A 24374-nucleotide genomic window follows, 5' to 3' on the forward strand; every position below is an offset into this window, starting at 1 on the left:
GACCTACCCCGCTCCGCTGCTCACAAGAATTGGCGGATGCCAGTGAACTGGATAGCCCCAGATACTGCCATGGTCTGTCCTCCTACAGTGGCATTGGAGGAGGAAGCGTCTTTTGCTGTGGTGGTGAGAAGGGTTGAGGTCCTGGACTTTACCTGCCCTCTGTGGTAGTCAAGACTAACATCTTGACAGAGATGCTTCAGCCGGGAGTTACCACCTCAGAAATGCTTCTCCCATTTAATGAATTGCTTATGGACGTCCTGTTTGGGACCTGGTCCATTTGCCCACCGTTTACTGATGCAACACACTAATCCGGAGAGCTTGGCAGACCATGGCTCTACTTACCATGTAAATCCTGGCGCATTCCGTACCACCCCACCGGATTGGGTATCCAAGAGACTGTACATCTTAGGCAAGAAATGTTTTCTTGCCTGGCACTGAGGTCCATGAACACCACCTGCCTTTTGGGCCGTTACTTCCATGCACTATGGGATTCGGTTGCACAGGTGCTGCCCATGGTCCCAAGGAGGCCTGGGCCATAGTCACCCAAGCTATGGCAGTTGCGAGAGATGCAGCAAAGTTCACGCTCCAATGTGTGCTGGACATGACCGTCTCACTAAGTAGAGCAGTTTCTTTGTCCCTGGTCTTATGGTGTCACACCTCGTTGAGGACGACTGGCTTTTTCGGAAATATCCAGGCGTCACTCAGAGCATGTCCTTTGATGGCTTTTGTCTCTTCGGAGACAAGGCAGACTTAGCGCAGAAGTGCTTTTACGATAGTAGAGCTATGGATAAGTCCTTGGTCTTTTCCATGGCCCCGCTAACCCCAATCTGCTTTTCGCTCTTTTTGTAGCCAGAGAAGGGGCTTCCAGACAGGTCTTTATTCGACCAGCCACCACAGCCCGCTAGCTTCCCAGCCTCTGCTTGGTCGGGGATGCTGTACCCACAGGTCCCGTGGGTCAGGCAGTCAAAGGTCGAGAAAGTCCACCACCCCCTATGCAGCCGCTGCCTCCAAACCTTTTTAGTTCACCCACCAACCATCTTGGGCACCTAGGCTATTGTCTCTGCCCTCCAGACAATCGTGGACTTCCTGCATTCACTGGAGTTCACTATCAACATGCCAAAGTCACACCTGGCTCCCTCTCTAACGCCCAATTTAATCAGAGCTGTTCTGGACATGGTGCAGTTTCTGGCTTATCCTCCTGAATGGCAAGCCCAGGGAATTCAGGCTATGATACCAATGTTTCAGCCTCTATTCATAATTTCGGTGAGAGTGACTCTGAGGCTGTTGGGCATCATGGCCTACTAAATCCTGCTTGTGACACATACCGATTGGCATACGCGGGCTCTGCATTGGGACCTGATGTTCCATTGGGCTCAGTATTAGGGGAATCTTTCCAACATGATCTAAATCTTAGAGAGAACTGCATTGGCAACTTACAAACCGTGATTGGGTCAGGAGTAGAACCCTTTTCCTTCCTCAACCAGATCTGACAGTAGTGACAGGTGCGTCACCCCTGGGATGGGACGGCCATCTGGGAGAGGTGGCAATCAGAGGACTACGGTCTCTGGCGGAACCCATACTCCACATCAACCTGTTTGAGCTCCAAGCAATCCGATTAGTATTTAAAGCCTTTCTACCATCCATAAAGGGAAGACTAGTGCAGGTGTTCACAGACAACACCACTGACATATGGTACTGCAACATACTCAGAGGGATGGGGTTGTGGGCCCTTTGTCAAAAGTCCCTGCATTTCGAGGCATGGCTTAAACAGCAGGGCATATCCCTGGTGGTTCAACTTCTTGCGGGCTCTCGGTGGACAAACTCAGCTGAAGATGCCTAGCGGATCACGAATGGTGTCTACATCCAGAGGTGATTCATGGTCTCTTTCAGCAGTGGGGAGAGCCTTGGTTAGATCTGTTTGCCATCATCAAGAGCATGCAATGTCAGCCGTTTTGCGCCATGGTGTTTCCAACCCGGCTCTCACTTAGAGACGCTTTTCGACTCGAGTGGAAGTCAGGCCTCCTGTACGCCTTTCCGACCATACCACTCCTGCCCTGAATTCTCAAGTCATCCTTATGGCGAGGGACTGGTTTCAATGAATTTGGAATCCTGAGCTGTTGAGCATGGCCATCGGTCCTCCGATCAGGCTGCCCCTTCAGGAGGATCTTCTGTCGCAGCAACAGGGAAGGGATCTCCACCTGAACCTGTCAACACTTCGCCTTAATGCTTGGAGATTGAGTGGTGACAGTCGTCAGCTTTTGACCTACCGCCTGAAGTGTGCAATATTACCTTGGCATCCAGGCGTCCCTTAGGGGCAAGTTTGTGGCATGGTGTGCAGAGAAACAGGTTGACCCTCTTTCTGCTCCTCTCTCTCAGGTCCTTCTATTTATCCTTTCTATTGCCTGGCAGACCTTTGCTTTTGCCACCTTAAAGGGCTATCTTTCTGCCATCTCAGCCTTTCTGCAGTTGCTTGATCAACCTTCTCTGTTGAAATCCCCGATTGTAAATAGGTTTTTGAAAGGTCTGCAACACGTTTACACCTTCATCATGCCTCAGTGAGACCTTAGTCCTGTCCTCACCTTTCTGATGTGCGCTTCCTTTGAGTCACCGCACAACAGTTCTCTAAGGCTACTTACCATCAAGACGGCCTTCCTAGTGGCAACAACATCTACGTGGAAGGTCAGTGAGCTTGAAGGTTTGTGATCTAAACCTCCATACCTGAACATCTTCCCAGAAAAGCTGGTTCTTCACACTAGAGCTTTCTTCTTGCTCAAGAATGTTACTCCATTTCATATAGGTCAGTCCATCAGCCTACCTATCTTTATTGCTCCGCTACATCCCACTAAGGAAGAAGTGACTCAACTGACAAGACCGAAAGAGAGCATTATCATTCTACCTTCACCATACAAGAGAGTTCCCGGTTGACAACCAACTTTTCGTGGGGTATGTCCGAGCGAAGAAGGGAAAGGCCATGCAAAAACGGTCCATTTTTCAAGGGATTGTGCTCTCTATTAAAATCTGCTACGCATTGGCTAAAAAGCAGTCCCCTGAGGGCTTTCATGCTCATTCCACCAGGACTAAGGCTGTGAACATCTGCCAGGCATCAACGTGGGCTTCTTTACACACGTTCACCAAGCACTACTGCCTGGATAGTCCGGTCTGTTGACACAGGCACTTTGCTAGCTCGGTCCTGCATGACTTTTTACTGTGAAACGGTTTTGTAAGCCCACCTCCCGGGAGGTATTGTTTGGGTATCTATCATAAGGTAAGGAATCTGCGGCTATAAGTCTCTATCAGATGAATACGTTACTTACCTTTGGTAACACCTTATCTAGTAGAGACTCTATCTAGCCGCTCTGGGAATGGATTTCAAAGGACTGGGCTTTTCCCCTTTCAGGGCCCTGTTTTCCACACCAGTGTCAGTGTTCTTTGTAGCTCCGCGCTCCTGAAGTGTAAAGTAACAAAAAGAAACTGGCGTCAGCGCACCCGGGTGGCACCTACATGACACTTATGGAGCGGATGCGGATGATGCCATGAAGGGCTGAACACCGCCACCTACCAGCCTGCAGGGGTATTGCTTAGGAAAAAAATTCAGATCCTGTCCGATGCCTGGGGATAATTCTAAGGTAAGGAATCTGCGGCTGGAAAGAGTCTCTAACAGATATGGCATTTCTGATGGTCAGCAACTTGTTTTTCAGACTCTTGCCTCGTGATGAAGAGACGTTACATAACACCGGAAATGTTGTTCAAGAAACCTCATCTTCCTTTCATAGTCATTACAGACACAACATTACAAGGCTGGGGATCCTGTGTGGGAGATCTCTGCTTAAGGCAAGTGGTCATCGATGGAGAAGATGTGTGATATCAACACGCTAGAATTGAGAGCTGGCACATCGCAAGAAAAGTAAACACAAAAGGCCACACCTTCACGTCCAGGTTCCCAGAATCCAAATTCAAGGGTAATGCCTTTTATTAGACTGGTGGAGAACATTCTCCTGTGCTTTTTCTCAAATCCTCCTGCTTTCCAAAGTCATTGTGAAGATAATGCAGTGCTGGATTACAGTAATAATTATTGCCCCACAGGTTGAGGCAGTGGTGGTATCTAGATCTACTCCCCCTGTCATTTCTACCTCATAGTCAACCTTTATCCCCATACATTGGATTTTCTCTCAAGGACATCAGGAAGAATATTTAATCCAGCCTCCGGCTCCCTGAACGTGGCTGCCTGGCTTTGAGAACCTGCAACATGACCATCTGAAATTACTGATGACTGAATGAACTTACTGAAGAACGAGAAGAGACCTTCTGTAGGAGACTGGCTTAGTATAAGGTGCACACTTGAAGGAGTGATCTGCCTTGCACTAATTCAGGCAACCCTTATGGTGATTTTAGTGGTCTTTGTAACCTTGGCCTCTCAAAGTGGTAGCTGTGGAGGGCAGCCTTCAGGATTATCTTGAAGGAGTGTAAAGCAGCTTGTTTTACCACATTTACTCAATTGTGTAGATTAGATGAAAAGGAACCACAGAGTGTGTATGAAACATAAGTCTATTTATTATACAGCACAATCACTATCACTTGGTATATCCCCAAGCCGGAGATATCAACAATACACATAGAAATACTTCAAAGAGATCGGGTAAGTAGCACAAATACACACTGGTCTTCAGGTGGAGACCACACCATATACTAAAGAAGTGGAATGCGAACTGCAAAGGAGAACGGTACTTGGACCAGTGGACTCAGAAGTGCTGGGAGAACCAGGAACCACCTAAGGTATGTACCCAGTACCCCCAAGGAGGCAGTGAGCCGAGTGGCAACGCAGCCGTGTACCCATTGAAGTCAATGGAGAAGTTGTGGTTGCAGTTTCAAAAAAGAAGTACCCTTCCCAGAGGACCCGTAAGAAACCCTTTGGAATGCGGAAGGTTGAAGAGCCACCCCAACTTTGGATGCCCCTGTAACCAAGTTACCTACACCAGGGAAGTCAGGCGCATAGAGGTGAACTGATGCTGGAACCTCCCGTAGAGGACAATGGAAGACTTTGGAAGAAAGGCCACTGGAGAAATCTCTGAATGCGCTCAGTGAAATCCAAGGGTGAATTCTTGAAGATGAGAACCTGCAAGCGGAGGGGACAGAGTCTATGTCACTCAGAAGTGACCAGGAGGCTCGGAGACACAATGCCCTCCCTTGTCGGGAAGTTCTGAAGTGTTGGTGAAGACCTTGTTACTGCAGCTGTGGGGACCAGGCGGCGCTGTGGATGCTTTGTCTCACGTCGGATGTCAGTGTCTAGGTGGTCACTATTTGGCAGGAGCACCAACAATCCTCAGTAGCCGCAACTGGTGTCGACGAGATGTAATCGTTGGGACCAGCAACGTCCAAGGGACTCACCAAGTACAGGAGAGTCAGAGCAGGCCCTGAGCAAGCAGGGGAGCCCACCAAAGCAGAAGAAGACCCTCAAGAGGACCCACAGGCCGAAGACACAGGAATCACGAGAGGACCTCAGGCAGCTCATCAATGATGGAGGCCCAAGATGCACAGGATGCCTGGAGGACGCTGATCTTCGATGGATGAGGTGCTTGAGGCTGGAGCTTCTTGTAGCCCGAAGATCTCTGAAGTGTAGAGCCAACAAGTCTTGGCAACAGCAAGTTGGTGCAGTGCACAGGAGTTCGGTCCCAACTATTCCAAGGAGGGATACTGGCCGCAAAATTGCGGGGAAGAAAGCTCAGGCCTCTGAAAAACCACAGAACCACCACCTGTGTTGCTGAGCCTCTGGAAGTCCGTAGGATGACAGGAGCAGCGGACAGGTCAGCTTGCCCCAGTATTGGAACTTTCATAGATTCCCATGCTTTTGTATCATTCCCCGTCGTCGGAATGGGAGTCTCGGTAATAAAAAATACCATAGTAGTAGGTACAAAAGAGAAAGGAAAGGCCTAGGCCTCATTCCCTTTTGTAACATATCAGCCTCTTTTTGTAAAAGAGACCTAATTTTAGGCATCAGCCAATCAGAAGAGCCTCACCCCTGGAACCTTCCTGAAGGAACCTCAGAGCCTCAGATTTTCTACCGCACGTTGTGCTAGGGAGTCTCCATTGAGCTCTGCTCTATTTTCAGCACTTTCAAGTAGATTTCTACAGTTTTTTCTTCAGGATTTCTTCAGTTTTACTTCAGAAATCTCTCCTTTTCATCAGGATGTCTGAAGTTGAGAAAAAGAAAGCCCTTTTCAAGCCCTGTTCCACCTGTGGAAAGAAAAGGCTGTTTGTGGAGGACAAACACAAAGATTGCATTTACTGCCTTTATCCGGATCACAAGGCAGAGGACTGCAAAATTTGCCGCACTCTCTCCACCAAGACCTTGAGAGATCGTGCTGGAAGACTGCTTACATGGCTACAGAGGCAGAAGGAGAGGAAACATGGAGTTTCCAGTGATGAGGAGGAATCGTCTTCATTTGCTTCCTCAAAAAGGTCAGTGAAAAGGGGTAGAGGTTCCCCATCTTCCTCTGTTGGGCGCCCCTCAAAGGCTTCAAAAAAGACCCCCAGAGAGTCTGATAGCCGGGGTTCAGGAAGTTCCCCCCACCGCAGTGGGAAGGATAAGGCAGAACTGGTTTCGCCTCCTAAGGGTGAGAAGACAGACCCAGCCTTCAAAAAACCCTCCTCACATTCTTCAGAGAAGAGTTCTAAGTCCTCTACGACGAAGACATCGTCGACGGTGGGTCCGTCGACGAAGAAAATGAAGCCCAAAATCCAATTGGTCCCGTCAACGGGCTCGTCGGCGGGAGAATCGTCGACGAAAGCTTCGTCGTCGTCGTTGACGGCAGTGTCGACGGGAGATGTGCCGACGACATCGTCGACGGCTTCATTAACATCGTCGACAAGGAAACCATCATCGTCGACGGCAGTGACGACGAAGGCGTCGACGACGGTATCGACAACGGTGGTGTCGTCAACGAGTGCATCGACGACGACAAATATCTACAACGTCGGCGGGCTCGTCGACGGTGGTGTCGACGACATCTGTAATTCCAATATCGTCGGCGAGGATATCTCCAGCGTCGATGGAACCATCGACGATACTGGCTACGGAGAGACGAGTGACGGTTTCTTTAACGAGAATCACTCCTGAGATGACATCCCCGAGAAGGGTGACCCTTTTACCGCCAACTTTGTTGTTGGACCAGGGAGAATCTGAGGAAGACGGACAGGATGCTTATGACTATGCCAATAGCCCGTCTCAGCTAATAATCAAGAGTCAAGAGACAGATTCAGAAGGGGCATATGACCAAGGGGAAGGAGAATATCATCAAATGGCCCACTGTAAGACATGACTTCGGTTCCTACAACATTCCTGCATGACCTCCACAAGATGTTGCAGGACTATAAGTCAAAAGCAGAAAGACCAACACCACGTAGGTCTGCTCCTTCGACACCAGTGAGGAACCCCTCATCTGTAGTCACTCCAGTACTTCCGATACAGACGCCTCCTCAACCTCAGCGGCCGGTGCCTCAGGCTCCGTCAGAGCCAGCCGATGACCCGGATGGGGATGGTGATGATGATGAATCATCCAATGATAACCAAGAGTCGGATCATGATGGGGATGAATATGATGACTACATCATCCCAGACCAAGCTTCGCCTCATCAAGACTTGGTAGATTCACCTCCTGCTGACATCGGCAGTTTTCACCAGCTGATGGAACGTGCAGCTGGGAGATTTAAACTGGTAATGCCCGCTCAAACCACGGACTGTTTCTTATATGATTTCAAAGAAACACACCGCAAGACAACAAGGTCGATTCCAATTGTGGATCATTTGTGGGAGGAAGGTTTGAAAGCTATGAAAAACCCAGCGACGGTGGTCCCTGTGCTACCGCGTCTGGATAAAAAGTATAAAGCACCAGATGATGGACCTGCAGCGCTAACGGGCCATCCAAAACCTGACTCTGTCATCTCACAGGCAGCACAGAGGAAGTCGCGGAAACCCTCTGCTCCCTTAACGGCCCCTCCTGACAAGGATGGACGACGACTGGATAACACGGGCGAGCGGTTTTCATCGATGGCTAGCCTGCTAATACGTGCCGCCAATGCTTTGGCGATATTAGGACGATATGATCGCCAATTATGGTGTGATGTAGCTCCATATCTGGAACAGCTTCCACCGGGGTCAGTGGCGGAAGCAAAGAAGACTTTACAAGAGGGTGAGGCGGTCTCTATGGAAATTATAGACTGTGCCATGGACATTGCCACGACGTCCTTTCGGGCGTTGGCAGGAGCGGCAGTGTTAAGACGCCATGGGTGGCTGAAGGCGACTTGGTTTAGACCGGAAATTCAGAACAAGGTCCTTGATCTGCCCTTCGATGGCGAGGCCCTATTCGGGAAAATTAATAGATGATACTCTTCAAGAGATCAAAAAGGACACAGAAACAGCCAGGTCGCTAGGTACCCTCCAGTATCGCAAATCTCCCTTCAGAGGTTCGAGAGGCAGAGGAGGTGGTTATAGAGGTTCATACCAACAACAGCAGCAACGCTATTCTTCAAACAGCTCAGGATACCAGCAAAACCGCCAGTCATACCAGCAAAGGCAGGGCCAATCTTCGGGTTACTCGAGGCCTTACAACAAGGGCAAGCAGGCTGCCCGTGGACGAGACACGTCCAAGCGCCAATAGCGGCCTCCTGGCTCTGCCTACTGTTCCCTCCTCCAAGAAATCATCAGTTGGAGGCAGGGTGTCAAAATTCCTTCAAAATTGGTCCAAAATAACATCGGACCGTTGGGTGATCAACATCATAAGGCGAGGACATACTTTGGAATTTATGGAAGTCCGTCCACCCAGGCCCCCGGCAGCCATTTCATCGAAACATCTGCGTCTCCTAAGGCTCGAAGTACAACAAATGCTCCGCAAAGGGGCGATAGAGCCGGTCCCCTCCAAACAACAGGGCCAAGGTTTCTATTCCAGGTTCTTCCTGGTGAGAAAGACGCTGGAAAAATGGCGCCCCATCTTAGACCTCAGGGAGCTAAATACCTATCTTGTCTCCCTATCCTTCCGGATGGTATCCCTACAGGACATATTGAAGATGATCAGCCCGGGGGATTTCATGGCCACGCTCGATCTGGAGGACGCGTACTTCCATGTCCCGATTCACCCAGCACACAGAAGGTTCCTACGCTTCACAGTAGCCAAGAGCCATTTTCAGTTCAGGGTTCTGCCGTTCGGTCTTCGCTCTGCCCCAAGGATTTTCACGAAGGTGCTGGCACCGGTGGCAGCATTTCTGCGAAAGAACCACTTCCAGGTCTTCCCTTATCTGGACGATTGGTTACTGAAGGCCCCGTCCAGAAGGTTAGCGCAGGACGCTGTGCAGGCTTGCACCAATCTGTTCCAGAATCTGGGGCTCACTTTGAACAGAGAAAAATCCAGGCTGATGCCCTCAAGAAGAGCACGGTTCCTAGGAGCAGTGTTAGATTCAAGGCTCTCGAGGGCGTTTCCTACTCAAGAGAGGATAGAGAAACTGCAAAGGTTGGCACGAAACCTTCGGGGGAAAAGGTGTCTTTCTGTACGCAGCTACAAGTCGCTGCTAGGGGTGATGTCATCATGTATTCCCTTAATTCCACACTGCAGACTGCGGATGCGTCCCCTGCAGGAACAACTGGACCTCCAATGGAAACAAGCGCACGGATTGTTCGAGGACAAGGTGGTTGTCACTCGGAAGATGAAAGAGGCAGTGATTTGGTGGTCGCATCAAGACAATTTGTGCCAAGGTCTATCCTTCGCAAGCGTACCATTGCCTCAAATACTAACGACGGATGCGTCATTGGAGGGATAGGGAGCAGTGATGCAGGATCTGCAGGTCAGCGGCCATTGGTCTCCTCGCGAGCAAAAACTGCATATCAATCTGTTGGAGCTGAGAGCGATCAGGCTAGCTCTTCAATCCTTTCTTCCGCGACTCCAGGGTTCACAAGTGCTCATCAGGACGGACAACACCACAGCTATGCATTATGTGAACAAAGAAGGAGGAACGAGATCACTCCTCTTGTCGCGAGAAGCTCAACAGATATGGGAATGGTCAATTCTTCAGAGAATTTCACTAAAGGCGGAGCACTTACCAGGAGTGCTGAACGAAGGCGCCGACAGACTGAGCAGGTTATCCTCAGTCAGTCACGAGTGGGAACTAAAACAGCAGGTTCTGGATCTACTATTTCAGACATGGGGCACACCGGAGGTGGACCTATTTGCAACGCCAACCAACAAGAAACGCCGGTCATACGCCAGCAGGTTCCACCATCAAGGCTCATTGGGCAATGCCCTGTCGATAGCCTGGACGGGGAGGTTTCTTTATGCGTTTCCACCATTTCCCCTGATTCCACGCCTCATCAGGAAGATGAAGACGGAACCATGCAAAATACTCCTAATAGCCCCAGCATGGCCGAGACAATTTTGGTACACAGACCTACATCTGCTGTCGCTAGTTCCTCCATTCCTGCTGGAGGAGGTTCCGGATTTTCTGACAATGTCCGGAGGACAGGTTTGGCATCCAGACCCAAAATCATTACACCTGACTGCATGGCTCCTGACCAGCGAGAATTCATGAATGTCCCTCTTTCCAAGGAGATCAAGGACATCCTGTCTCAGGCAAGAGCACCTTCAACAAACAAGACATACAGATTAAAATGGAAAAGGTTTTGTATTTGGTGTAAAAAGGAAAAGGTTGATCCTTTTACTTCAAAACCTCATCAACTCCTGCCTTATCTACTCTCGCTAGCAAAGTCTAATCTGACCCATTCTACGATCAAGGTCCATTTGGCGGCAATTTCAAGATTCAGGAGATCTGACTCTGGTCCTTCATTATGGTCTTCAAGAATTGTCAAGCAATTCCTCAAAGGCCTGTTCAGGGTCTATCCACCAGTGAGACCTCCTCCTCCAACTTGGCATTTAAACTTGGTCCTGGCTCAACTGATGAAGGAACCATTCGAGCCGATTCACCGCTCAGACTTGAAATACTTGTCATGGAAGTTGGCTCTACTCTTAGCCCTGACATCGGCTAGGCGAGTGGGGGAGTTGCAGGCCCTTACTATCCAAGAGCCGTTTTTACAGTTCAAAAGGAACACGGTGATCTTGCGGACGAACCCAAGATTCATTCCTAAAGTTCCTACAGACTTTCACTTAAATGAACCAGTAATTCTAAAGACATTTTTTCCAAACCCAGTCACTCCAGCGGAGAAGACATTGCACACTCTGGATTTACAACGATGTCTAAAATTCTACTTAGACCGTACCAAGGAATTTAGAAAGACTACGCAATTGTTCATTGCCTTTGGTGGTCCAAGCAAAGGTCTCCCTCTGTCCAAACAGGGGATCTCAAGATGGATTTCCAGTGCTATTCTGCATTGCCACAACATAGCAGGAAAACCTCTGGGGGGCAGGATCCGTGCTCACTCAACGAGATCAGTGGCATCCTCAACAGCCCTCTTTGCGGGGGTACATATAAAGGACATTTGCAGGGCTGCTACCTGGAGCAGCGTGCACGCTTTCACTAAGCATTACTGCTTAGAGTCGTTGCAGCAGGATGATGCGGCGGTGGGCCAGGCTGTCCTGAGGAACCTCTTCAAGTGATTGGTGAGCTTTCCTTTCTATCCCACCTTCCATTGGTAACACATTTTGTGATTTCATTTTTTAATGTTATAAGGTACTTATTTACAAAATGTGTTTATGATGGTTTACTGCTTGCTATTCTGATACAAAAGCATGGGAATCTATGAAAGTTCCAATACTGTGGCAAGAAAACAAGTTACTTACCTGTAACTTTGGTTCCCGAGTATTGGTAACTTTCATAGATTCCCATGCGCCCACCCACCTCGCCGGGGAAAGCTCAGCCTTCAGCAAGTAGGGTGTCTAGCACACAACGGCTACGAAAATCTGAGGCTCTGAGGTTCCTTCAGGAAGGTTCCAGGGGTGAGGCTCTTCTGATTGGCTGATGCCTAAAATTTGTTCTCTTTTACAAAAAGAGGCTGATATGTTACAAAAGGGAATGAGGCCTAGGCATTTCCTTTCTCTTTTGTACCTACTACTATGGTATTTTATATTACCGAGACTCCCATTCCGACGACGGGGAATGATACAAAAGCATGGGAATCTATGAAAGTTACCAATACTGGGGAACCAAAGTTACAGGTAAGGAACTTGTTTTCTTCAGTGCAGTGCCTCCGGATGCTGGGTAGTGATTCCTTCACTCCAAGAAAGATTTCTTTGGATGTCGTTGATGCCCACAGGTCTTTTGGAAAACCTGAGCAAAGCAAAGAAACAGACGAGGCAGAATACCTTGCAGAACAGCAAGACCAGGAGGAGCAGGAGTCTTTCTTGATGCAGTCTGGGTTCCAGGTAAAGTCCAACAAAGTCCAAGTGTCCAGACGGTCGAACGGTGTAGGGAAGTAGGATCTGCTTTTATGGTCATCCCAATGTTTGCTGGTGTCATTATGTTTGACTGACTAGTCTGACTGGAATCCTGTTAAACAGGACTCCAGTCTCTGTGCTTCTCCCCTAAATTGGACATGGTGAGTACTTAGGTACACTCCAGATTGGCTACTTGCGGCCCTTTTAAGTCCCTATTATATAGTACCCAGGGCATAGGTACACCCCGGGTCTCCCATGGGCTGAAGCATGTATCTGATAGAGACTACTAGCTGCAGATTCCTTAATGTAGAATTATCCCTAGGCGTGAGACTGGATCCGGAAACTGTTTGCCCAGCATCCCTGCGCGCCGGGGGGACGGCATCACGCGACTCCGCCCAGGCGTCGTCCGTGTACGTGATGTTAATGAGGTCACATAAGTCCCACCCCGGCGCCCCAACGTCAGCTTTTTCCTTTACCCCGTGCAACGCGGATCCGGTTCATGCTCTGAGCCTGTTTAGGCCTTTCCCTTCAATCTTTCGTGTGTTGTGGGAACAGTGTGTGGATGCCTTCGGGCTTCAAGACCTGTTAGTATTGGGGACATTTGATGTCGGCGACGGACCCTCACCTCATTTGCATGTGGTGCTTGGGGGATGATCACGGTTCCACTGATTGCGAGGCGTGTCAACGGTTGAAGCCGAAGTCGCGGATGGAACGCCGCATGAAACTTCTCTCGGCTCGCATGTCCAGATCAGCTTCGTCACCTTGCTCAGCTTCTGCGGAAGGTTTTCGGAGCGGCCATCATCGTTGTCGTCGTCCTCATCCATCTCCTGTGCCGCAAGAGCGTCGCTCCCCTGTCAGTAAGTGTCGCAGTTTTTCGTTGGGTGCGTGGACTCTCCGCCGGTGATGTGGCCCCGCGTATCGTCCCCCTATTCACCGTTCCCCAGTAAAGGGGCATTGAGAGCCCAGATGGAATGGAAACAGCTCTGCTCATAACAGTAGAGGAACTCAGGAGTGTAATGGACACTGGAGGGAAGGCCGCCTTGATCCTATTGGATCTCTCGGCGGCCTTCGACACAGTAAATCATGATACACTCCTGATCCGACTAGCCGAAGTCGGAGTTCATGCAACGGCGGGAATGCTGTTAGCCTCATAACTGTCTAACAGAACGTTCACAGTGGAGCTAGGTGAGGCCAAATCGAAACCTTTTAATTCACCATGCGGGGTACACCAGGGGTTTTCTTTAAGCACCACCCTTTTTAATATTCATGTGGCACCTTTAGCAACAATAATAAGGAATTGTGGTATCTTACCAGTCTCCTATGCTGACGACACCCAGATAGTGGTATCTGTCTCAAACAATGTCAAAGAGACTGCAGACAGATTTAACAATTGCATGAGGCAGAACAATCACTGGATGCAGGGCAATTGCCTAAAACTAAATGGTGATAAAAGCGAAGTCATGCTGCTGGGGACAGACATGAAAATCTGGTCCCCATAGTCGTGGCCAGATAGCTTAGGCGATTGTACATCCCCAGTGAACAAAGTTAGAAATCTTGGAGTGATACTGGACAACAAACTGTCATTTGACGCTCAGACAAACAAATTGGCATCCACAATATGGTATATTCTTAAAATGATAAAGAAACTTCTGCCGTTCATTCCCCATGATTCCTGTAAAACGGTAGTAACAGCACTGGTCTTGTCTAGGCTAGATTATGGGAATGCTCTATATGCTGGGATGCAGATCCAGCACCTAGCAAAACTGCAGCACTTGCAAAATGCAGCAGCCAGGCTGGAGCTGGACATTCCCAGATTTGAGCCTGTTGCACACAGATTAGGACCCCTCCATTGGATCCCAATGGAAAAAAGAATAACATTTAAGTCTGTGTGTCTGGCATATAAAGCCCTCCAAGGTATGGGATCTCAGTTTTTAAAAACACACTTGAAACTATATGAGCCATCCAGGAATCTGAGATCTAGCCAAGCAAAGCTGATTCAGTTGCCGAAATACAAGTAAGTCAGATGGGGGGGAAAAGCTTGGAATCTTCTCCCTGTTTCGATCAAAAATAGTCCATCTCTGTTTTCATTCAGGAAAGAGGTAAACATCTGTCTGTTTGCCTCCTGTTAGAACTTAGTCTTGGTAGAATCTTTGTTTTTTTCATCTAATTAGCGCCAAGACGCCCATGCGCAATTGTGCGCTTTATAAATTCACAAATAAAATCATGGAGACATATGCGGCGGCTTTGCAGGCCTCGCTGGCTTCTCCTCCTCCTTCACCTTCTGGGACGTCGGCGGATCCCTTGCGCCATGCGGGGCCCTCCACGGCATCGCCGGCAGCTTCGGCCCCAGCGCTAACTGGTTCGGCTCCAGGCTTGGAGGATGTGGTGCCGTTGGGGTGCGGCCCTTCCGGGTCCCTCCTTCGGACGACAGCACCTCTGCTTTTCCACAAACTCCTGCAGAAGTCCCTGTGGGGTCGCGGGAGGTCGCCAGGGCTCGGGTCACATCCTCGAGCCTCCCTCGGCCCTTTCGACATGTGACGATTCTGTCTGAGGCCGAGGTGACGCCGCTTCGGCGCCGGCAGATGGTGGCGCCACAGGGGTCGGTGGACCCTTCTCGTCCCGTCTTGGGTCGAGGTTGGAGGGGGACCCCTCATTCCTCACCAGGCCTTTCTCGTCCCTCCATGCAGGCGGCTGCCTTGTCGGAGGTTGAGTCGGCCTCGGCGGGCCCCTCTCCTCCCCTTTTGGGTCGAGGCTGGCGGGGAACTCCTTGTCAGTCCCCGGGCCCCTCTCGTCCCTCTGTGCAGGCGGCTGCCTCACCGGAGGTCGATCCATCCTTGGCGCCGCCGTGGGGGTAGGTGGACCTCTCTCGCCCCCCCCATGAGTTGAGGCTGGCGGGGGACTCCTTGTCTCTCTCCAGGTGCTTCTTGTTCCTCCATGCAGGCAGCTGCCTCGTCGGAGGTCGAGTCGGCGCCGTTCTGGTGCCGCCCCTTGACCACCTCGGCCACAGCCCCGGTCCCCAGCCTGTCCGGCGTCTCCTGTGGTGTTAGATGACGGTGACGCCCTGCTCCAGGTTGGGGATTCTACAGCACCGAACAGGCGTCAGGTCGTGGATTCGTCCTCGGATGTCCCCTCTTCCCCAGAGGTTGGGCGCCTTCTGGTGTCGTCCTCGTTGGAGACGGGCCGCCGCGTCGTGGCTTTCTCCTCAACGTCATCAGAAGACGGCTCCTTGCCACTGCCGCGGTTTTCGCCGGAGGAACCACAGGTCCCCCACTCTTCGGCGGCTCTTTCTCCTTTTTGTGCCTGGCCTTTTCCCGCTTCGCTTGGTTTAGGGGATGCCGTCTTAGTTTGCAGCCGTCCCCCACGGAGGAGTTGCTTTTTCCGCCGCGAGGCCTCACGGAGGAAGGGGCGTCCTTCGCTCGTGCTGTTTCCACAGCTGTGGTAATTTTGCGCATGGGAGATCCGGCTGTCCATTTCTCCGCGGACCATCTTTTGGAGGTTCTTCACCAGGGCTCTGGTGGGAGGGAGCTGCTGCTCCCCTTTGAAGGTTCACTCCATTCTTCGCTGACGGGGACTTGGGGGCGCCCCACCACGGCACCTTCTGACCCGGCACCTTCCAGTGCTGGGTGACCAGGCGTGTCTTTCCCTCCACCCCTCTGCCAGTGGCCCCCTTTTGCGCACCGCCTTTCCTTCCCTGCCGTCACTGTTGGCTCCACCCTCCCGGGAGGCCCGCTGGCTGGACTCCTGGGGCCGCAATATGTTTGCCTCGACCAGTGCAGCTCTACGGGCCCTTAACACTTTATGTGTGACGGCCAACTTCTTAGAATATGAAGAAATTGTTCAGAAACAAAAGATTTTGAAGAGCACGCTACGGAATTTTGTAGTGATATGAACAAAAGAGGCTACCCGAAGAAGTTGTTGAAACACTCTTTCAAAAGGGCCAAATTTACACCAAGAGATTCCCTGTTACAAGCGAAAGGAAAAAAAGGCACTAGATACACTTGTGTGCGTAACTACATTTGGCCCAGACACTAATACATTTAAACAAATTGTATTAAAGAATTGGCATCTCCTTGAGAACCTTGAATGTCCTTTTCCCAAACCAATTTTTTTTTTCGATGCCGAAAAACCAGAGTATAGGTCAACAACTAGTAAGAGCTGATGTGTTTATACCTTCCCCAAAAAGTGACTTGATTTCACAATGGAAGTTAAAGCCAGTTGAAGGACACCACAGATGTGGAAATTGCGTAGCTTGTTCCAACACGATTGAGGGCACACAATTCACTCATGAAGGAATAATGTGGAGACATTCAGGCTTTACAAACTGTAGAACTAAAAATTTTATATACGCCATCATCTGTCCATGCCCCAAAATATACATAGGGAAGACCAGCCAACAGATAAATACAAGGATCACGCAACACAGATCAAGGTTGAAAAACAAAGTTCCAAATGCTCCAATGGTTGAACATTTTTCAGATAAAAAACATGCAGAGACCGACTTTAAATGGACGGTTTTAGCCACAATATCTGCAACTAAACGTGCATTAAATGTTGAAAAAGCCCTGCTCCAAAAAGAAGCGTACCTCATTCTTAAATTTATTAGTGCTCTGACTGGACTGAATAATATGTCAGAAATCGCACATACAGCCGCGGTTTACAAAAAATGTAATCTAGCTGAAATACAAAGATAAATCGTGTGTATGACAAAAATGAAACCGGGTTTGAACCACATAACCCAGAATGCACCAGATGGGCTATGACATCATTGCCCCTTTTTAAAGAAGCTAACTCCGCCTCCAAAATGTCTGCGCAAGATAATTGGAACATTTGGTCCGCCACTGAAGTTTAGACGACGTCGAGACTAAATGTAGTAGTCAAGCTACGAGGCTCTGAATGAGCAACATTTTTTTTAATCATTAAGACAATGTTGCTAGATGGAGTGTAACAATCGGCTTTTCTGTTTAGGTACAGAAAGTCAAACACAGCATTCTGCTGAGCGTAAAACCACAAGAATTAGCGGTTTCCGCATTGCACAAAAATAAAAACGAATACAGGTAAATCTCCTTCTTAATTCGAGTGTTTGAGCCACTGAACTGGTAAAAATGAGTCAACTCGAGTGAAACTAAAATAAAGTCTTTTTTCGAATTATGAATAGAATTACTGGGGCCATTGATATGAAAACATCGAGATGTGAACACCAGTAAGAATAAGGTATGAGAAATCCCATTTAAAAATGTGGAGCGTCTTTTGTAAATATCTATGGTTCTTAAGAGAAAATATACATATATATTTTTTCCAGAGGAATCCCAGCCTAAATAAAGAAAACTTCAGACTAAGGAACTAAAGAAAAACTAGCAGTTAAGGAAAACTTCCAGCTCGAAAGGTACTTAGAAAGCAGCAACTAAGAGTCATTCTATAAAGAGTTTTGTAATACGAACACTTTTTAATAAAAAATCCGATCTTGTCTATATTCTATATAGAAAGTCAGAACAAGAGAATCAGAGAGCCCTGAGGAGAATCTAGGAAAAGATACCCTAGGATTCGATACGCGTCAGCATTTCAACAAAGAGCATAAAAAACAAAAATGTGATTTTTTTTCTTGTAAACAACAAAGCAAAGGATTTATTGAATATATGCTCTTATGAATTTGATTCGTTCACTATATGAGTCATATCTATTAAGTGACAAGTGATTTAGTGTTTTTGGATATAATTGAGTGTGTATTGTAATGTAAAATGTATAGTTAATTGTAGTGACGTAAAATGTGTTGTTTAGTCCAATGTGGTTGTAAATAGATTGATGTAAATATATGTAAATTTTGTATAATTTTTTCCTTTTCAAATAGACAAAAAAAAAGTTTGATCAAAAGACAAGAAAGTATAAACCGTATAAATAAAAAAAGAGGTTCAAACATAAAGAAATGTGTTTGGCTGAGCATAAATTATTAGAGCTCCTCAAAAAGTAAAAATAGAGACCTAGGCAATATTTGCTTTTGTACTTATAGGGCCCTGCCTGTTCTCTTATCCCTTTGGGCCACACTCCTGTGTTTATATAGATTGTTGAGTGGGTAACTACCCGCGAGAGTAGGGAATTTGTAGGTTAAGACCTAACATCAGTTTAAAAACTGTTAGTGAGGAATTAACTCTAAGGAAGGCAAAGATCCTTCCTTCAAAGGATGTCTGAAAAGGAAAGTTTGTCATTTACAGAAGATCATATTCAAAACTTAATAGCATCTGCTCCCTTTTCTACAATCGCGCTTAGCTCATCTGCCAAACAACAAAATTAATCAGACAAATTAACATGTCTCCATAAAAAGCATATTAGAACTGAACTCCACAAATGTTTTCTTTTTCAACACCTAAAAGCTGGCACTATTCCCTGGGGTCTCCAGGTGAAGAATGTCCCGGTTATATTTACGGAGGACGCTGAATATAAAAAGGGATTTAGTTACATCAATACGAAATGCAGCCGTGACCTCATGGTACATACGATTGAGACGGCGCAAAGAATTTGTAAAAAAGAGTTGGAAGAACTTGAAGGGCTAACGGAGTCCATTAGAATAAACCAGTCAGTGACAGAAGCTCAAACTCTCCTAGATAAAATTGAGAAGGACATTCAGGCATTCAAGGATATCACAATAAACAATAAAACTGCAACATTTGAAAAATACTCCAAATCATTCAATATAGAGTTAGTGTACCCCTTTTTAAAAGAGGACTACTATACTTTAGCCGAATCTCGCAAAGCCCTTACTAACTATGAGGGAAGGTCAAAAAATAGATTTACAACTTTTGCGGATACATCATCTTCCTCTGAGTCATCCGGATCAGAATCCAGGGGCAATAATTCTAAAAAACAAGTCTCTTTTTTAGAAAAGGGCCAACAACCAAAAACACGGTTCAAACCACCATGGAAGATGAGGACCAGCAATCGATTCTACAAATCGTAGGTCCATCAACTATAGTGAATCTATCAACAAAAACACTTTCCAAAGATGAGGAATCAGTCTTAAATTTGGGGCTAAAATTTGTACCTTGCAAACAAATGGATTATACTAAATTGAAAGTAGCGGCAATAGAATTTTGTAGAAAAATTCGATTAAAGGCCTTTTTTGCTAACCGAGAACCACCAATGGATAGGGAAGTTACTGGACTAAGGAACACATCTACTTTTGTTCCAATGCAAAATGTTCCGAAGCAGATAATAGCATTCGAACAAATACTACTGTCATCAATAAACAAATTGGAAAAAAATAAGAAATATGTTCCAAGAAAATAAGTAAAACCCAACAAACAGCCATCCAAAGTTTGAAATCAGATACCTCAGTAATAATTAAACAAGCAGATAAGGGCGGGCAGTTGTCATCTGGCCCCGCAATATGTATCTGAATGAAGGCAATAACCAAGTAAATAATGAAACCTGGTATCGCAAGGTTAATGAAGATCCAGTTAAGTTAATCCAAGATCAGATTCATGAGATTCTTCAAAAAGGAATTGAGGAAGGATTCCTATGCCCTAAGGAGTTCGAATTCATGATTAAGAAATTTCCCCGAACCCCAATATTATACTTCCTGCCGAAGATCCATAAAAATCTTAAGGAGCCACCTGGGAGACCTATCGTCTCGGGTGTGACTCTGAACTCGAGCCCATTTCAAAGTATGTAGACTGGTTTTTGAAACCTTTTCTCAAAGATGTACATTCATATCTGAAAGATACAACCAATGTTTTGAATAAAGTAGAAGAGATGCCCTTTGATGAAAATACCCAAATGATGGTTACATTAGATGTAACCTCACTATACACCCAGATCCTCCAGGAAGAGGCACTAGAGGTAATGGAACTTTATTTAGACAAGAGAGAACATTCGCATAGGGTCCCTACCTCATTTATTCTAAAATTGGCAGAAATAGCCCTAAAGGAAAATTACTTTAAATTCAATGATCAATTCTTTGTACAAGTAAAGGGCACTGCCATGGGATGCCCTTACGCACCGGAGATGGCAGTGCTCTATATGGCACAGTACGAAGAAAGATTTGTAGAAAGGAACAACCCTTTTAAAGATAATATCAAACAATGGCTACGCTACATAGACGACATCTGGCTCCTGTGGCAGGGGAGCCAGGTGGAGCTATTAGCGTTCCATGACTGGCTCAATAACAGACATGAAGACATCAAGTTCTCCATTCAATGGAGTCACAAAAAATGACGTTCCTGGATGTTGAGGTCAAAAGTGTAGAAAACGAGCTTAGAATGACCCTTTATAAAAAAGAGACCGATAGGAATACCATTCTGCACCACAGGAATGCCCATTTTAGAAGTCTAAAAGATAACATGTCATACGGCCAACTTCTTAGAATAAGAAGAAATTGTTCAGAAACAAAAGATTTTGAAGAGCACGCTACGGAATTTTGTAGTGATATGAACAAAAGAGGCTACCCGAAGAAGTTGTTGAAACACTCTTTCAAAAGGGTCAAATTTACACCAAGAGATTCTCTGTTACAAGCGAAAGATAAAAAGGCACTAGATACACTTGTGTGCGTAACTACAATTGGCCCAGACACTAATAAATTAAAAAAAAATTGTATTAAAGGATTGGCATCTCCTTGAGAACCTTGAATGTCCTTTTCCCGAACCAATTTTTGCGATGCGGAAAAACCAGAGTATAGGTCAACAACTCGTAAGAGCTGATGTGTTTATACCTTCCCCAAAAAGTGACTTGATTTCACAATGGAAGGTAAAGCCAGTTGAAGGACACCACAGATGTGGAAATTGCGTAGCTTTTTCCAACACGATTGAGGGCACACAATTCACTCATGAAGGAATAATGTGGAGACATTCAGGCTTTACAAACTGTAAAACTAAAAATGTTATATACGCCATCATCTGTCCATGCCCCAAAATATACATAGGGAAGACCAGCCAACAGATAAATACAAGGATCACGCAACACAGATCAAGGTTGAAAAACAAAGTTCCAAATGCTCCAATGGTTGAACATTTTTCAGATAAAAAACATGCAGAGACCGACTTTAAATGGACGGTTTTAGCCACAATATCTGCAACTAAACGTGCATCAAATGTTGAAAAAGCCCTGCTCCAAAAAGAAGCGTACCTCATTCTTAAATTTAATTGTGCTCTGACTGGACTGAATAATATGTCAGAAATCGCAAGGGCTTAAGCACATACAGCCGCGGTTTACACAAAATGTAATCTAGCTGAAATACAAAGATAAATGGTGTGTATGACAAAAATGAAACCGGGTTTGAACCACATAACCCAGAATGCACCAGATGGGCTATGACATCATTGCCCCTTTTAAAAGAAGCTAACTCCGCCTCCAAAATGTTTGCCAAGACGTTGAGGTGTTTTCGAGCTGCAGGAAAGGAAGGTAAGATGATAAAATTAAAAAGCTTTCTGTTCCGAGTAGGAATGCACAAAGTACTCCGCCTAACGGGTTGCGTTTGTTGCAGAAAGCATAACAGCGCAAGATAATTGGAACATAAGGACCGCGACCGAAGTTTAGACAACGTCGAGACTAAGGTAGGCGCGGCACTCTAAATGAAGTAGTCAAGCTACGAGGCTCTGAATGAGCAACGTTTTTTTAAATCATTGAGACAATGTTGCTAGATGGAGTGTAACAATCGGCTTTTCTGTTTAGGTTTAGAAAGTCGAACACGGCATTCTGCTGAGCGTAAAACCACAAGAATTAGCGGTTTCCGCATTGCACAAAAATAAAAACGAATACAGGTAAATCTCCTTCTTAATTCGAGTGTTTGAGCCACTGAACTGGTAAAAATGAGTCAACTCGAGTGAAACTAAAATAAAGTCTTTTTTCGAATTATGAATAGAATTACTGGGGCCATTGATATGAAAACATCGAGATGTGAACACCAGTAAGAATAAGGTATGAGAAATCCCATTTAAAAATGTGGAGCGTCTTTTGTAAATATCTATGGGTCTTAAGAGAAAATATACATATATATTTTTTACAGAGGAATCCCAGCCTAAATAAAGAAAACTTCAGACTAAGGAACTAAAGAAAAACTAGCAGATGAGGAAAACTTCCAGCTCGAAAGGTACTTAGAGAGCAGCAACTAAGAGTCATTCTATAAAGATTTTTGTAATACGAACACTTTTTAATTAAAAATCCGTTCTTGTCTATATTCAATATAGAAAGTCAGAACAAGAGAATCAGAGAGCCCTGAGGCGAATCTAGGAAAAGATACCCTAGGATTCGAAACGAGTCGGCATTTCAGCAAAGAACATAAAAAAACAGAAATGTGATTTTTTTTTCTTGTAAACAACAAAACAAAGGATTTATTGAATATATGCTCTTTTTGTTTTATTTTTTTATTTTTTTGAAACCTTTATTGATGGCAAAGGTGATAGGCAGTACACAGCTTCACGCCTACAACCTGCAATCGCAGGCCGGCAGCCATATAGAATAGAGCCCTGAGCAGGTCCGTAAGTAAAGAAAGAGGGCACTACAATATTACCTAAACACAGCATGCCGCCTACAACCCATTGGGCCGGCCGCGATGGAAAAGTGACCTTGTCAGATAATACAACTGGCCTATCTACAGGGTAGAGACATATTGTATACATGCAAAAAGATATTGAGGCTTCATTTTCAATTTGTAATGAAAGAACAACCAGAAATCGAACTCAACGGGGAGCAGTCCTTCCCATGATATACCACCATACAGTGTATGTGGATCAAAGGATCTGAGGGTGTGGAACTTTAATGGAGTATGAAGTAGTGGGAGGAGCAACCTCCATCAAGGGCAGTGAGCACCACACCAACTAAATATTTCTGGCTGGCATGGGAAGGGCAAGAGGGGAGGAGGGGAAGGGAGGGGGAGGGAGAGGGGGGGAGAGGGGGGAGATTCATAACCAAACCATTGAGGTCATCAATGTGCAAGGTACGTGTATGTGGTGCTACATGTAACATATATCGACGCGAGCGTGCAGTAAGGTGCAAAGTATGCGTCGCGGTCCAGCCTGAAGCAGGGCATCAGAAGCCGCCAGGAAACCGAGGAGGCAATCTATTAGTACAGGGAGCGATAAGAGAGCAGGGGGGGAGGGTAAAGTGTAAGTGCATGGACTCAGGTGTCAGAATACTCCTCACTCCGTTGTCGGAGGAGATAGGCCGTCAAGGGACCCCAGATATCCTTGGGACGTGACTTATGTGGAAGGAGTTCGGCATAATTGTGGAGATGATCTTGCCAAGTTGACATAGTGTCGAGCCAGGTTTTGAATTTAGGAGCGCGGCCTCTCCCCCATCTACAGGCCACATGACGTTTGGCTAATAGGAGGCCCAGTGCAAAAAACTTTCTATGTGATTTCAGTGTAGGGACCGATTGACCTAACAGGGCCACCTTAGGACAGGGGTCAATAGCAACGCCCACCATGTCCGAAAGGGCACGAAAAATGTCCTGCCAATATGCCGCGACGGAGGGGCATGTCCACGCCAGGTGGAAGAAGTCGGCACCTTCCTCCCCACATCTAAGGCAACGGTCAGTGTCACGGAGGCCGAGCCGGAATAGTTTGGAAGGAGTAAAGTAAATGCGATGTAAGAATTTGAAATGTATCAGCCGGAGCCTAGTGTTACCGGTGACTGCATTAGTGTGCGAGCAGCTCTCCACCCATTGATCGTCAGACAGTGGGGAGCCAAGGTCATCGTCCCATGCACCGCGAACTTTGAGCGGAGGCGGCGTCGGGGCTGTTTGGGCATGCTTGTACAGCATGGATACCACGTGTTTGGGGTTCTCTGTTTGTAAGAGCAAGTGTAGGGGGGCCAGTGTGTCCGGCTCATCAGGAAAGTTCGGAGTGACTGCCTTAACATTCTGTCTCAGCCGAACATAGAGGAACGTGTCCATGACCGAGGCGGCTTTCTCACCGAAGAATTGCGCCGATGTACGGAACTGCCCCTTGAGGTATAGATCACCCCACGTGTGAATCGCCAGTTTCAAGAGTAGTTTACGACCGATCTCCTCGCAGGCGA

At 46.9% G+C, this 24374-nt stretch overlaps 1 protein-coding gene across 1 annotated transcript in view; it reads left to right on the forward strand.

Annotated features, from left to right (window-relative positions):
- The window catches only part of SHCBP1L (SHC binding and spindle associated 1 like), a 1483415-nt gene that overhangs the window by 1208615 nt on the left and 250426 nt on the right, over positions 1 to 24374 (forward strand). The window lies entirely within an intron of this gene.

The sequence above is a fragment of the Lissotriton helveticus genome, chromosome 1_1 (genome assembly GCF_964261635.1).
Source record: "Lissotriton helveticus chromosome 1_1, aLisHel1.1, whole genome shotgun sequence".
NCBI classification, from domain to species: Eukaryota; Metazoa; Chordata; class Amphibia; order Caudata; family Salamandridae; genus Lissotriton; species Lissotriton helveticus.